At 42.9% G+C, this 14,818-nt stretch overlaps 1 pseudogene; it reads left to right on the forward strand.

Annotated features, from left to right (window-relative positions):
• The first annotated feature begins 2,488 nt into the window (after window positions 1–2,488).
• Window positions 2,489–2,631, forward strand: LOC116269632 (annotated as a pseudogene).
• Window positions 2,632–14,818: the final 12,187 nt, after the last annotated feature.

Below are 14,818 nucleotides of genomic sequence, written 5' to 3' on the forward strand. Positions count from 1 at the left end.
CTACAGCCTTAAACTCGTGGGTTCAAGCGATCCTCCCACCTCAGCAGCCCGAGCAGCTGGAACAATAGGCATATGCCATCAAGCCCAGCTAATCTTTTGTGTGTGCGTGCATTTTGTTTTGGTAGAGACAGGGTCTTGCTGTATTTTCCAAGTGGTCTTGAACTACTGGCCTCAAGCAATCTTCCTGCCTCAGCCTCCCAAAGAGCTGGGATTACAAACATGAGCCACCATGCTGGGCCTCTTCACCCTTAGTCTTTTCCCTAAATGGTACCCAAATTGTCTTCTCTTGGCTGTTCCTGGCCAATGCAGCTCTATCCCCAGGAAAGAATGTACCACTGGCAGAGCTGTACTCCTTAATTCAGGGCCTATGCTATGGTTTTTTCACAGGGCTGTAGCAGGGTTGTGGTAGATAGCATATTGGTCTCTTTCTGCTGCTTTGCCTCCTCTCAGAGCATGACTCTTCTATTTCAGTCAGAATCCTCTTCTCCTGGGCCCCCAGTCCCAATCCATTCTGCCCTTTCTCCAACCCACTGCTGTTGTCACCTGATTATTCTGCTGCATTTAAAAGACATTTGAAGGCCAAGCATAGTGACTCACACCTGTAATGCCAGCACTTTGTGAGGCAGAGGAGGGAGGATCACTTGAAGCCAGGAGATTCAGGCCAGCCTGAGCAACATAGCGAGGCCTTGTCTCTACGAAAATTAAAGAAATTAGCCGGATGTGGTGGCACACGCCTATAATCCTAGCAACTCGGGAGGATCACTTGAGCCCAAGAGTTCAAGGCTGCAGTGAGCTATGATCCCAGCACTGTACTCCAGCCTGGGCAACAGAGCCAGAACTTATCTGAATAAATGAAATAACATGCACAATATATGGGTGGTTCTGTTTACATTATCATCGTCTTCATCATACCACCACTGTATCAACGCCACACTCATCATCATCTCCCCTCCTTTCTCCATGCCCCCCGACTCTAACACACCTAATTTGTTATTTCCTAAATATGACCACCTCCTTTGTGGCACTATGACGCAATGCTTTACCCTCTGAAATGTCTGACAAACTCTTAGCTCGCTCTTGAACTATGACTCTGAGTTGGTCCCTGCCTTCTCTGAGCTTCCGTAGCACACTGTTCACACACACATGTAGGTACATTTTACACTGTTTCTAATCCAATTCTGTGGCAAATTAAAGACAGCCATGATATCTTTGGCATGCCTCCCATGGAGAGGTAGTGTCTATGTCCCCTCCCCTTGAATCTCGGTGGGTTTATGAATATACTGACCATTAAAATATGGCAAAAGTAATTCCAGGCTTTGAGAAATTGACAGTTACCACTTTCTCTTGTCTTGAATCACTCTCTCTGAGAGTCTTCAGCAGCTATAAGGTGGATGACTCAACGTCAAGAGTTTGAGACTAGCCTGGCCAACATGGTGAAACCCTGTCTCTATTAAAAATACAAAAAATTAGCCAGGCATGGTAGCGAGAGACTGAGGCAGGAGAATCACCCGAACCCGAGAGGCGGAGGTTGCAGTGAGTCGAGATTGCGCCACTGCACTCCATCCTGGGAGACAGAGAGAGACTCCATCTCCAAAATAAATAAACAAGTAAATAAGTCTTGGCTACCTGAGGCTGCTATACTGAAGAGACCACATGCAGATGCTCTGGCCAAAAGACCCAGCGAAGCCCAGCCTCCTAGCCAACCCCACCCAGAGACCAGTTATATAAGCATGAATCCATCTTTGACCATACAGATCAATCAGTCCACCAAACAGTGACCACTGAATGGCCTCTGTGCATACCACATGGACTAGAAAAATTGCCCAGAAGAGCTCTGCCCAATTCCTAATTTCAAAATTCAAGGTACATAATAAAGCAGCTGCAGTTTTAAGCTGCTAAGGTTGGAGTGATTGTTACATAGATTTTCCAGCTTCAAGAGGCTGCCTACATTTCTCGCCAGCAATTTAGCACCTTTCCTCTGCCTCCTCTTCTGTCCTTACATCTATTTATCTGGCCCTCCTGAGTCCTTATCACAAGGACACTGCGATTACAGTAGGCCCAGTAATCTGGATAATCCAGAACACTGTCCTCATCTCAAATCCTTGATCATATCTGCAAAATCCCTATTGCCATAATGTAAAGTAACACATATACAGGTTCCAGGAATAAGGACTTGAACATTTTGCAGGCCAGTATTCTGCCTAGCCACATCAACAAATGTCTCAGATTCCTCAAAAGATTTTGACATCACCAAGAGGAGCTTGGAGTATGTAGATGAACACAAAGCCTTCTGGTTGGTCTTGTTCACATTGTACATACATTTTTTAGGATTTTGCAAATATTCTAGTATCCAAAATGTTATTGTCTGGCTCTTAAAATTTGAAAAAGTCTTTATGTCACAAGTGACAGGCTAAAGCTTGTGCAAAGTGAATGAACCTATGCGTAAATGTTTGGAATCAAGGGTGAGATGCCAGGCCACTATAAACTCATACTTACCTAGTGGTAAGTATGATCATGAAGGTGACTTTCCCAGGGTGAGGCTTATCCATTGCACGTTGGGTGTGCTGACATCTGCAGGAAACCGGACTGCATAATTTGTGGTAATGAGGGTACGGCACTTGCATTCTCTTTTGTATCACTGTTGGTCAAATGATAGAAGTCATACTTGGGATGTGTGGCTACTGTTTTGCTTTGTGACTTACCGTTCTCTAAAGTAGATATGACATTATAGGGTATGTAGTATGCCTTTGCAGCCATTTCTCAGGATGTATACCCTTAAATATCTCCAGAAACAGCAAGTTATACTACAGTGTAATCTATGCTAGTGACAGGCTTCCTTTGTACTTTCTCTCTGACTTTACTTTTTGTTTTTGTTTTTTTTTCAAAATAATTTGATGTTTTTATTGAAGTAACGTGTGAGTGTTTTTGAAAATGTCATATGAAAGGGATAAACTTGAAAGGTAACTCTTCCCCAACCACTCCTTCCTCACCTTCCCCATTTGTAGCTGTTTCTTCATTTACCTCAATATTTTTGCGCTGGTATTTATAATAAGAATTTCACTGACATTTCCCCACCCCAGTACCTTCCCTCCTCCATCCTTTCATTATACAGAGTGCTATAAACTCCATGTCTGATTCACTTGGTCAGCAGTATGAATCAACTGAGATAAAAAAGAACACTGCAGTTAGAGAAAGCTACTTTCAAATAGTTCTACACGTTTTTAGATGATTCCCAATATGATCATCTAAGGAGTGGAACTCATAATCAAAAGACCTAGTTTCAAGTCCTGATTTGCATGGACAATTTCACCTGATAGCTGTGTTCCAGAGACTTACGCCAGGACCTAATAAACGGACAGGTAATAAATATTTTAGGCTCTGCAGGTCGTAACAAATACACAACTCCGCCATTATAACCCAAGGAAGCCATAGGCAATACATAAATGAGTGGGCGTGGCTACACCACAAATAAAACTTTATTTGCAAACACATACTGCAGCTGGTTTGGGCCCCAAGCTATAGTTTGCTAATCTCTGGCCTAGGATATTACATGGAGACAACAAAAACACATGGGATAGCTATGAGCATTAAATAAATAAAGGTGTGACAGTCCTTTACAGACAAGAAAGCATGACATAGCTGAGAAGAGAGAGTAGGGCTAAGAAGGGAAGCAGAGAGCACTGGAGATAACCTTGCCTTACTCCTTCATTTGCTGCAAGGCCACTCTGTTTATTATGGCACATGATGTATAAGATGGTACTGAATATGAGCGCTGAATCTGCAGTCTTGCTTCTAGAGGCCAAATTTGAAATCGTATTTACAGTCCTGTTTCCTGCAGCTTGAGTTATTTAAGATTTGGTTTAATTCATTTCAGAGCATACAGACTGGGGAGTAGTTTTTGAGACAAGATATAACATCTTATATAATTGACCATGCAAAACGTTTTAGGCAAGGAATTCTCATAGCTCTATTGCTTTAACAATCAACAAAGAATTACTGATATGTCAGGCCGTGTGCCAGAGGGCTGTGGACACAGAAACGAGTGAGACATCACTTTAACTCAAGTCCTTGGTTTAGCAGGGAAAGCACACGTGTATAAAGAGAACAATAGCAAAATGCAATAGTAGTCTTTAAAAAAGAGAGAGACAGTGGAAGGCTGACATTCCTGCTCCTTCATGTCTTTTAAACATCTTTATGACATGTTGATAGATCTCCACATTTTGAATTCTGCCTTCTCGATGTAGGAAAAAAAAAAGTTTCCAATCTCCCTTGCTGTTAGAATGGAGGCATGTGGCTTTGTTTTTACCAGTCAGACACATCTACACAAGACCTGGATTGGTAAGTAAGTTATATGAGGGGACAAGGAAGAGGGCGGGACACCCACTCCATGGGTAGTGGTGGCAGCAGAGGAGGCCAGCACGGTTTTGGGACCAAAGGCAAAAGCTGCTTCCTTACCAGGAGAACCCAACCCTGGTATGATGCTGGGAGCTGCTGCTGCTGGAAAATGAATCTGAAACTTATTTCCCAAGCTCTTCCAACAACTTGGTAAGCTTTCCAATTTCCTCAATTGATTCCTTCTTGCTTAAGCTAACTAAAGTGGATTCTGTCATCGGCCATTAAGAACCTGACTGATACATGAAGATTGTTCAAGGTTACTTAAAGTTAAATGGAAAAATAAAGTTTCTCAGAGGCAGTGATGTTAAAGATGAGTCATTCCAGAAGGACATCTTGGACTGAATGAATTGCATCTGCAAAGGCTAGGAAGCATATGAGACCATGCATTGTTCAAGAAATGAAGGTGAATGTGGTTGAAATATTTGCAGCATAAGAAAAGTGACTAGTGAGGGTACTGAAAATGCAGGCAGGGATCATGAAGGTTTTTCAATGCCTTGATTGGGCATTTATATATTGAAAAAATGGAGAGCCATTAATGACTTTAAGCAGGAGATTGTCAATATCATATTAGCATTTTCGGGAGATCCCTTGGCAGCAGTGTGGAGAATTGAATGCGGGGTGGGAGAGAGACCAGAGCAGGGAGAACTATTAGGAGGCTATTGCGCTCGTCCAGGTGAGAGGTAATAAGATCGAAGTTGAAGCAGTGGTGGTATAAATGGAATGGGGGGAGGAGATTGACTTTTTTCTGCTGAGATTTTGATTTAATCAGGAAAGAAGAAACAGCAGACTCACCAATATGTTGCCTCTCTACTAGAGGAGATAATATTCCATTAAAAACATCTAAATTGCAACCTTGGATCTCTATATCCCCAGGGCACACTGCACAGAGCCAGCATGTGAAACCCCTGTGGATACTACCGTGAATGTTTATGTGTTTCTAGAAGTGGACTGGAGGCAGTGAGATAAAAAGCCTTATTTTATGGCTATGGCCCAGAGCATTCCTTTCAGAAGGAGAGGTGCCTCTGGGACAAGTTGTGAGATAAATCTTATAAAGGTGACATGGTTATTCATTTCCACAGAGTCCCATTTTTCACAGGGTTTCTACATCCAACTTTTATCCCCTTGTCTAGGGCAACTCATCAAGAAATGTCCCTACCAAGAAAACTGAAGTTACTAACCATATATGACTTCTAATATAAGGGCTCCAGGTTTCCAAACATTTCTTCTATTCAAAGTAGGGAAGACGGAATGGGGCATGGGACTCCAGGAACAGGAGGGCGTGAGAGAAAGTAAGCAAGAAAAGGAGACAGCGCAGATGTTCTCAGCTGGCCCTCCCTGCTACATGTTCATGCAACGCCTTTTATGCCATTTTTCTCTCCCTCTTTCTCCCTCTCCTTTAAATTGTAAAAGTATAAAATATTTAAAGAAATACGTTTGAAAAGACAGTAAGTCACCTGTAATCACATCATCTTAGCACAATCAGCTTTCCTTTTCGTGCATTCACTCCTAGCCCTTGTTCTCCACTTGGGTAGCTAATTTTAGAGTTCTTATTGGAATATATTTCTTCAGCCCAGTTCCCCAGAAAAGCAGACTCTGAGTCAGATCTCCATGTTGGAGGTTCTTGGGCACAGACAACATCCACCGTGGGGAGTAAGGGAAGCAGAGCTGGCCAGAAGAAGACATTGGACTGAAATGCAGTAGCCCCTCAGAGTTGCCCCAGATGAAGGCAGGCCCCCCTCCCATTTACCAACCAGTGAGTGAAGTCAGACCACCTCCAGGGAAGGCCATCACCGCCAGTGAGAAGATTCCTTTCCGACAAAGGCCAAGTCCAGAGAAGAGCTCAGCTGTGAGTCACAAGCAGCCAACATTCGTGGCAAGTGGGGGAAAGAATGCCTTGATCCCAAAGGCCATATCTGGGCATGCAACAAGCGTATGGAATCCACAGCATAGGGATCAGTAGCACTGCACTATATTAGCAATCTTAAGCAACACAACAAGTCAGCTGAGAAATCACGGGCTTCTTCAGGATCACACAATGCTAGGTGTTAACTCTCTTCTACATACCAGTTTTTTTGTTTGTTTTTTTTTTCACTTTGAGTTCTGTGATACATGTACTGAGTGTGCAGGTTTGTTACATAGGTATACATGTGCTGTGGTGGTTTGCTGCACCTATCAACCCATCACCTAGGTTTTAAGCCCCGCATGCATTAGGTATTTGTCCTCAGTGGAGCACCTCTGAGCCCAAGTTTCTTTAACTTTAAAACGAGAAAAGTACTAAAACCTGACACTGAGGTTTGCAGGAAGATGAAATAAGATAGGGTGTATAGCAAATAGGAAGCACTAAGGAAATCAAAGTTACTATGATTAGCATTCAGTTCATCTTTGGTCTGTTGAAATATTACATGTGGCAGTCACGTTTAACAGCTGCATAATATGGCATCATAATGAATAGTTGCATTACTTTACTTAATCGTCTTCTAGTATTTGATACAAAGGTTGTTGCCAATTAATCACTATTAGAGAGCAAGTAAAAATATGTCTCTTTGCCATGTAACTTTTTTTGTATTTTGTCGTTTCTTTAATTCTCTTAGGTAAATTATATTCTTGTGTCAAGAGACGTGGATGGCTTCTGTACAATTCTCAAATTCTAAGTCATTCATTCTCTGCAAGACTATCATGAGCCTTCTGTCAGTGAGAAGCGCTGTCACCCAAAATATCTGACAGAGCTTCAGCTTCTTCTTCCAGCTCAAGCGGTATGAAGGCAGAATCTTTTACTCAAATATAAATGTATGAAAAAACAAACGAGTTGAAGTTGTGTTTTGTTTTGGGTAACTCTGTTATACCTCCAGACACACACATACACACACACACAATTTCAGAAATCAAATTCAGCCTGGGCACAGTGGATCACACCTATAATTGCAGCACTTTGAGAGGCCAAAGCAGGAGGATTTCTTGAGCCCAAAAGTTCAACACCAGCCTGAGCAATACAGTGAGACACCTGTCTCTACAAAAAATTTTAAAAATTAGCCAGACAGGGTGGCACACGCCTGTAGTCCCAGCTACTCAAGAGTCTGAGGTGGGAGGATTGTTTGAGCCTGAGAGGTTGAGGCTGCAGGGAACTGTGATCACATCACTGTACACCAGCCTGGGTGACACAGCGAGACTCTGTCTCAAAAAAAAAAAAAAAAAAAAAAAAACCAGAAGTCAAATTCAGACAATTCGCACCTTTAGTTTCATAATTAGGTTGGTTTCATAGTTTCTCCCCTTTTACTAAAAATAATTTACGGTTCTAGTTGCCATGTTCAGGATATATATAAATGTAAATAATATGAAATAGAGAAGAAAGTTGTTTTAAACACATTGACAGATAAAAAAACAACAACAACAACAACAACAAAAAACAAAACCTAAAACATACCCAAAAATGATTGTAACAGTAGTGATTAATTCTGGGTAGTTGAATAATAGGGACCGCCATCTTCTCCTTCTCCATCCTTTTCAGTATTTTACAAGCATTCCACCCATTCATGTCCATCTTAGAGCGCAGGGGTGGGGGCAAGTTTGAGCATTTGTCAGACTGACACGGATACAAGGCCTGCCTGGCCACTCACTGGCTAGATGAGCCCTTGAACTTTACTAGCCGGCTCACAGGGTTTCTGTGAGGACTAAAAGATATTAAAGCAAAAATAGCTGTCCCTAGTGAGTAGTTGGCACCCAACGAAGATGAGATTCCCTCCCCTCTAAAATGGAGGTGAGGACGGCGCCACCTGGTGGCCCCTGCGGCTGTCGGCTCCTTCCGTGGGACCAAGTGAACATTCCCCCCACTCATACTCCCTTGGGGCCACCTCCTTTATGGCTGAGGTTCAGAAGGATTAAGAATAAAGAGCAATTATAGAACAGATACAGGATAATCAGTTTATTAACATTTCAGAGATAAGGGAACAGAAAACTCAAATCCCACAGTATAAATGAATGGCAGGCTGGGTCAAAAGCATCCAACTCATAAAGCGTTCCACTCAGAGCCAGAAGAGGCTTCCCACTCCCAGCCTGGCTGGTCTTTTGCTTTCTCCTCTTGTCTTACTAAATCTTTTATCTCCCTCTCCCTCCTCCTCCCTTTCTCTAATACTGTGCTCTCCCTTTTCTCCATGGCTCCTGTTCTTATATTGCCGATTTTTCCCATATTTCCCTGTTTTCCCTCCCCTGGATTAACTGAGCAGTTTGGGGTATGCATTGTGTATTTTAATATTATGGGAATGGAGGCTTTGATTTTTATGTCCAAAATATTTTATCAAGGTTTTTATTTTAAAAGGTGTATATATCATGAAAGAAGTATTTTATTTGAGTCAGAGGAAAGCCACAGAAGGAAAGCCTCCCCAGTGATTTAGTGTTGATCCTGGATATTTTGAGCCTGTCAATTTGCTCTGTGAGTCTACTTTCCAGATATGTCAGCAAGACTGCATAGGCCTTAAGCGTTTTCTTGGGATTCCCCAAAGAACTAACCCAAGGAACACAGAGAGGATTAGCAGCCTCTCAGACCCACTCAATTCCTGGAAGATTCTGATACAACTACTGTCTCAGGTTCAAAGGCTTTAGTCAGGGTAACAGGTGTCCTCTCTGAGCCAGCAGCCCAATGGTACACAGCTGGGGCCCTGGGGGGTTGGCAGCAGTGGGAATCTAGGAAGAGGGGTCACAATAGCCCCAGCAAACTAATGTACTTTCCTTTCTGTCTTGAGCCCCATTGGGCAGTGAAGGAAGTGCATGGCTGTATTAGTCTGTTCTCATGCTGCTAATAAAGACATACCTGAGACTGAGTAACTTATGAAGGAAAGAGGTTTAATTGATTCACAGTTCCACATAGTTGAGGAGGCCTCACAATCATGGCAGAAGGCAAGGATAAACAGTGTCACATCTTACATGGTGGCAGGCAAGAGAGAGTGCTTGTGCAGGGGAACTCCCATTTATAAAACCATCAGATTTCATGAGACTTACTATCATGAGAACAGGACGGGAAAGACCTGACCCCAAGATTCAATTACCTCCCACCAAGTCCCTCCCACAACATGTGGGAATTATGGGAGCTACAATTCAAGATGAGATTTGGGTGGGGCCACAGCCAAACCATATTTACAGTTAATAGTCACTTCAGTTCACAAGTGGGCTGTAGTCCTCTACTCAGATCAAGATTATGAATATAATGGGTGGTGAAATCCACACATGCCTGCACCTCAGACAGCAGGACCAATATAGGTCAGCAGTGCCATTTGCTACAGGAGAGACTGCAATGAGCAGAGTCTAGATTGCCACAAGAACAATAATTTCTTGATCTTCAGCTTTTCCTGAAATGTCTGTCCAAATTCTCTTTGGACTGAGTTCTATTTCTTGGTTACAAAGGCAGAGAGATATGCCATCCTAGATGGCATTTAGGAAAGAAGAGGCAAACTTTTGCATGTGTGTGTAAACGTTTAGATGTCAATCATTCAGAACAAGCTGTTAGAAACCCTGGCCTTTCCAAAGAACCCAGCTGCAAAGAACTGCAGTTCACAAGAGCAGCACTGCCTAGCTGAGTGCTCACTCCCCAGCTGCTGTGGTCTGGCCTTGACCTTGGACCCACCAGGGCAACCCAGACTTGCTGTACTCAGATCTTATACCACTTAACAACAATCCCCCAGAATCCAGATTGGCCAATCTCTAACCTGACTCAGGCTACACAATAAGGTTTGGTATACTGTGTCTCTCACTCTGTCCAATGACTAGGAGGCCCTGGTCTTGCCAAGTTCTCCTGCTTAATATTTTTAGTACTGGTCATTTTGGGACTCATGACTAAGAAAGGACAGTAATGGAAAGCACTCAGAGCTCTTCTCCAGAAGAAGGAAGTGATTAACTGTCAGCCACAGCCCAGGCAATTGAGCATGAACACTGAAGTTTTCGCAGCCTGAAAACTATGACAAAAGGAAGGAGAAGCCACCAGGTGGCCAGGAGACTCTGGTGGATTGCACCAGATAGAAAAATAGGAGATGCCACCAACAGGGCAGGCATGCCATGGAGATGGACCTGGAGCAGAGGGACAGAGACAGAAACAGTATCTGTAAAACTCCACCTACCCGTAGGACTAGAGTATCGTCATCTATGGCAGCAGTTTAGCTCTGGGCAGAGCCCTGGAGACTCACAAGACAGTTAAATCTGATGGAATCTAAGACATCTAATTCAGGTTATCTGCATTTAAAACTACCTCAAAACTTCGTGAATTAAAGCCCGCTCCTTTTTATTTTCATTTCCTATTATTCTGTAGGCTGGCTGGGACTCAGCTGGATGGTTCTCTCCTCTGGGGTCTCTCCTGAGGCTGCAGTCAGGTGGCTGCACCTTCCAGGGTACCTTCTCCCACATGTCTGGCTGGAAGTGTTTCTCTCTCCCCATGTGGTCTCTCCACATGGGCTTCTTTCCATGGTAGCTGGACCCTAAGAATGACCATTCCAAAAGGACAGGTTCTCACTGTCTAATTGTGCCACACATGTTAATGCTCCATTGACCAAAGCAGTGAAATGGCCAAGCCCAGAATCACAACAGCATACATACCGCGAGGTGAGGTGCATGGGAGTCCCAAATAAACAGATGATCGTATCTGCACTCACTCAATTGTTTTTGTGCTGCCAATATTTTATCTTATTTTGTTCTCTTCCTTTCTCCATTATATTTTATATAGTTTTTGTGAAATTCCCTTCTTTTCTCAGCTGAGCCAAATGAAAAACAAATTTCTTCCCCACTTCACTTGAAGATTCTAAAATGAAAGCAATGCCACTTGTCCTGATCTCCTACTTAAACACACACACACAAACACACACACACAAGACACATACCCATCATGATGGCGGCCACGGAAGTCAGTTGGACCAACACCCAAAGAAACCTGAGTCCCTGGGAAGGCAGTCATTACCAATGTTCAACTATTCTTACCTGAGAGTCTTCTTCCAAACACTCTCAGCAAAAACTTTCCAGTGCTCTGAGATTGGTTCTTCTTTTAAGGGAAGCTGCTTCCTCACACAAAAGACATTGTTATATCACTGGTTACAACAAAGTTCTATCACGACTCAAGGACTTTCAAGACAGTAGCCTGAGCCCAATTACTGAATGGCGCTGTTTCATCTTAATGTCATCAGATCCCTAAAAAGATATTCGCCTGAAAGTTGAGTGAAGCCTCTCTATTGTCATGGGACCAACTCCTTAGTGGCACCCGTAGCATGGTGACCTGCTGCAGTCTCTGATAACTGGAACTAAGAAATAACTCAGTCTCCTTATTGATGGAAAACTTGATTGAAATGGAAATTGTATGTACTTCTCCACTTATATAATCACTGAACAATGCTGGAAGAGTTCTGCAGGCATTTTGGCTGCATTTACCAACTTCTATTTCTTTTGTGAGTAGGGAAAATTCACGCAAAGAAAAAATACATTTAAATGAAATAAGGATTGGTACAGGTTCAACCAAACAGAAAATTTGCAATCTAAATAACAAAGGATTCCAGGACCTGAATCTGGCAGCAGTCTAACCAGCTTCACTTTCAAATATGTAGTTAATAAAGAATACATTGGATCACACTGCATGCTCTTAACTTTGAGTCTGATAAATTACTAAGACCCTCAGCACTGCTCATTTCTGATGCTCACTGGCATAAGGAAAATGAGTGCTGCCCTAGCCCAAAAGGTTGGTCAGTACCAAGGAAAGATCACTTACAGTCAAAATTGTTTTGCTGATCTCCTGGGCAAGCACCATGTTGCACAGCTACAAACCATCTCCGAGCAATTCCAAACCAGTCAGCTTATCTTCCAGCTTTGGAAGAGTTGGCTATTTCTTTCATTGCACTTGAAGGTAAAACATTTGGCTTGCCTGTAAGGATCAGTGGTGCAAAAACTCTGTGCATTTAAATGCTAGCATCACACTCAGCACGGTGAGAGGCTTCCTGCATGAGACACCATCAGAAGCTGAGCCCTCCCAAGGAAACAACCAGTTCCTGTTTTCAATCTGACTGTCACTCTGGGTCTGAAACATACCTTCATTGAATGGAGTATTGACCTTTATTGACTGCTCTATTCATGTGATTTTCTTTCTTTATCCCTCCTCCTGACCTCTCTCTTACAGACACAAGGTGTTGAATTCCTACAATTCTATTATAGTTGATCTCTTTCCCTCTGGCTGTCTGACAACTCCCTTCCAAGTTTTAGAAGACAGTATAATACATGGTTAAGAGAAGACATCTGACTGCTGAGGTTCAAACCTGGACCCTCTACTTACTAGTCTGTGACCATTACAAGACACTTATTTCTCTATGCTTAACGTTCTCATCTGAAAAACAGGAATAGTAAGGTTCCCTCATGGTGTTGTGATGAAACATTTAATACTGGCTCATAGTACACCATCAATAAATGTTATCACTACTAGTAGCAGTAATAATAGCAGCAGCAGCATTGTTGTTCTTGTTTTTACTGCAACAACTAAAATTTTAATTCCCAATCTAAGTTCAGCCAGGCCATAGTCCCAAACTCAGGGCTGTCCACAGGCAGGAGAAATGTAGGAGCCCCTCCCTGGCTCAACACCAAGTCCATGTTGCTGCGTATCCCCTTCTGACCTTAGTACCTCAAACAGCCATTTTCTTTCTTTCTTTCTTTTCTTTTTGGTTATCGTTTTTTTGATCTTGCTCTGCCACCAGGCTGAAGTGCAGTGCACAATCTTGGCTCACTGCAACCTCTGTCTCCCAGGTTCAAGCGATCCTCCTGCCTCAGCCTCCCAAGTAGCTGGGACAACAGGTGCGTGCCACCTTGCCCAAATAATTTTTGTATTTTTAGTAGAGACAGGGTTTCACCATGTTGGCCACGATGGTCTCGATCTCTTAACCTTGTAATCCCACCTGTCTTAGCCTCCCAAAGTGCTAGGATTACAGGCATGAGCCACCATGCTCAGCCAAACAGCCATTTTCAAATGGGCATCTACATTGGGGATTGCTACTCCATAGTCAGTCCCATGAACTCCTCTGTCCAATCCCTTACTGCCAGGGATCTTTTCTAACTGGATTGCAGCCTTTGATTCCCTCTTATCAGGTCACTGAATCTCCTTCTGAAGTCTGTGGCCAGCTGTTCTATTTACTTCCTCTATTCTGCTTCTCACACCACCAACCAAACTTCTGGCTGCTCAGGATCACCTATGATCACCCACTGTTGGCCCTGGGTCGTCCTGGCTCCCAGTGTTTCCAGCCCCACAGAATGACAGTATAGATAACAGTTATGAGTACCTACCAGGCATTGGTCTAAAAACTTTATGCATAATAACTCATTTTCTCCTCACATCAACTTTAGGAAGTAGATACTATTATTAGTTCATTTTCACTTATAAGGCAACTGACACACAGAGAGGTTCAGTAGTTTTCCTGAGAAATCACAGCTACTTAATTGTGGCTCCAGGATCAACCCTAGAACTGTGGCTCCATAACCCACCCTACAGTATGTAGGAAAACCCTCCTAAAACACTGTGTGTGTATGTGTGTGTGTGTGTGTATACATGATATAAGAAAAAATGCTTTGGAAGGTGCTAGTGAAATATAAACTTTCTCTTGTATTGCAGCATTTAATACAAGTTCTTAAAATAGGAGGCAAACAAAAAATATTTACTGATTGAACAATCCTTGTAGCTGTAAAACCTCCCACCCAAAAGCAGGGCATATCAGTTCATTCAGACTAGATTTTCTGTTCCCGAACATCCTTGTGCTCTGATTCTGATCCCTAAAGCCTGAAGATGGACCTTCCAGCATGGAATCACCTCCTGCTGTCATTCCCACCAACTTATTGCCCCACCTCCACATGGAGAAATGTTTGGGACCTGGGACTTACTTTAAGGTGTAGCCAGTAGCCTTCATCCACTGTTTCTTTCTATAAAGCTTACATAGCATTCATGTGCCCATAAGCCCATCCCTCAAATGCTAACCTTATACTTGCTGCTGTGGTTGAACCCCAAGCTTTAGCCTGGGCTGGGGGTAACTGTCATGTTGCTATCCAGCAAACACTGGGTAATTCCCTAGGATTTCAAGAGGCAGATGTGCAATCTGCCGTGTGCTATGAGCTCCTTGGAAGACACCAGGTCATTAAGTACCAGCCCTTCCTATTTCTGAGTTCTTTAGAGTTGAGCAATGTCCTTTTCACATACAAAGAACATCAAGAATTATAAATCTTTATTAAATGCTGAGCCCATTTACAGAGGTTTCAGCAAGAGACGCAGCTCATTCAATCTTTGCTTCGTCAGGCAGTTTGGAAAGCACTTTATAAGAATACTCAAAACATACATTTAAAGTACACCTTAACATTTCATGTGATTAGAACTCAGTTTAAACTCTAACTAAAATATGCAAATAGCCAAAGCATGCCTTTAAGATGAGAT

The sequence above is a fragment of the Papio anubis genome, chromosome 11 (genome assembly GCF_008728515.1).
Source record: "Papio anubis isolate 15944 chromosome 11, Panubis1.0, whole genome shotgun sequence".
Lineage (NCBI taxonomy): Eukaryota > Metazoa > Chordata > Mammalia > Primates > Cercopithecidae > Papio > Papio anubis.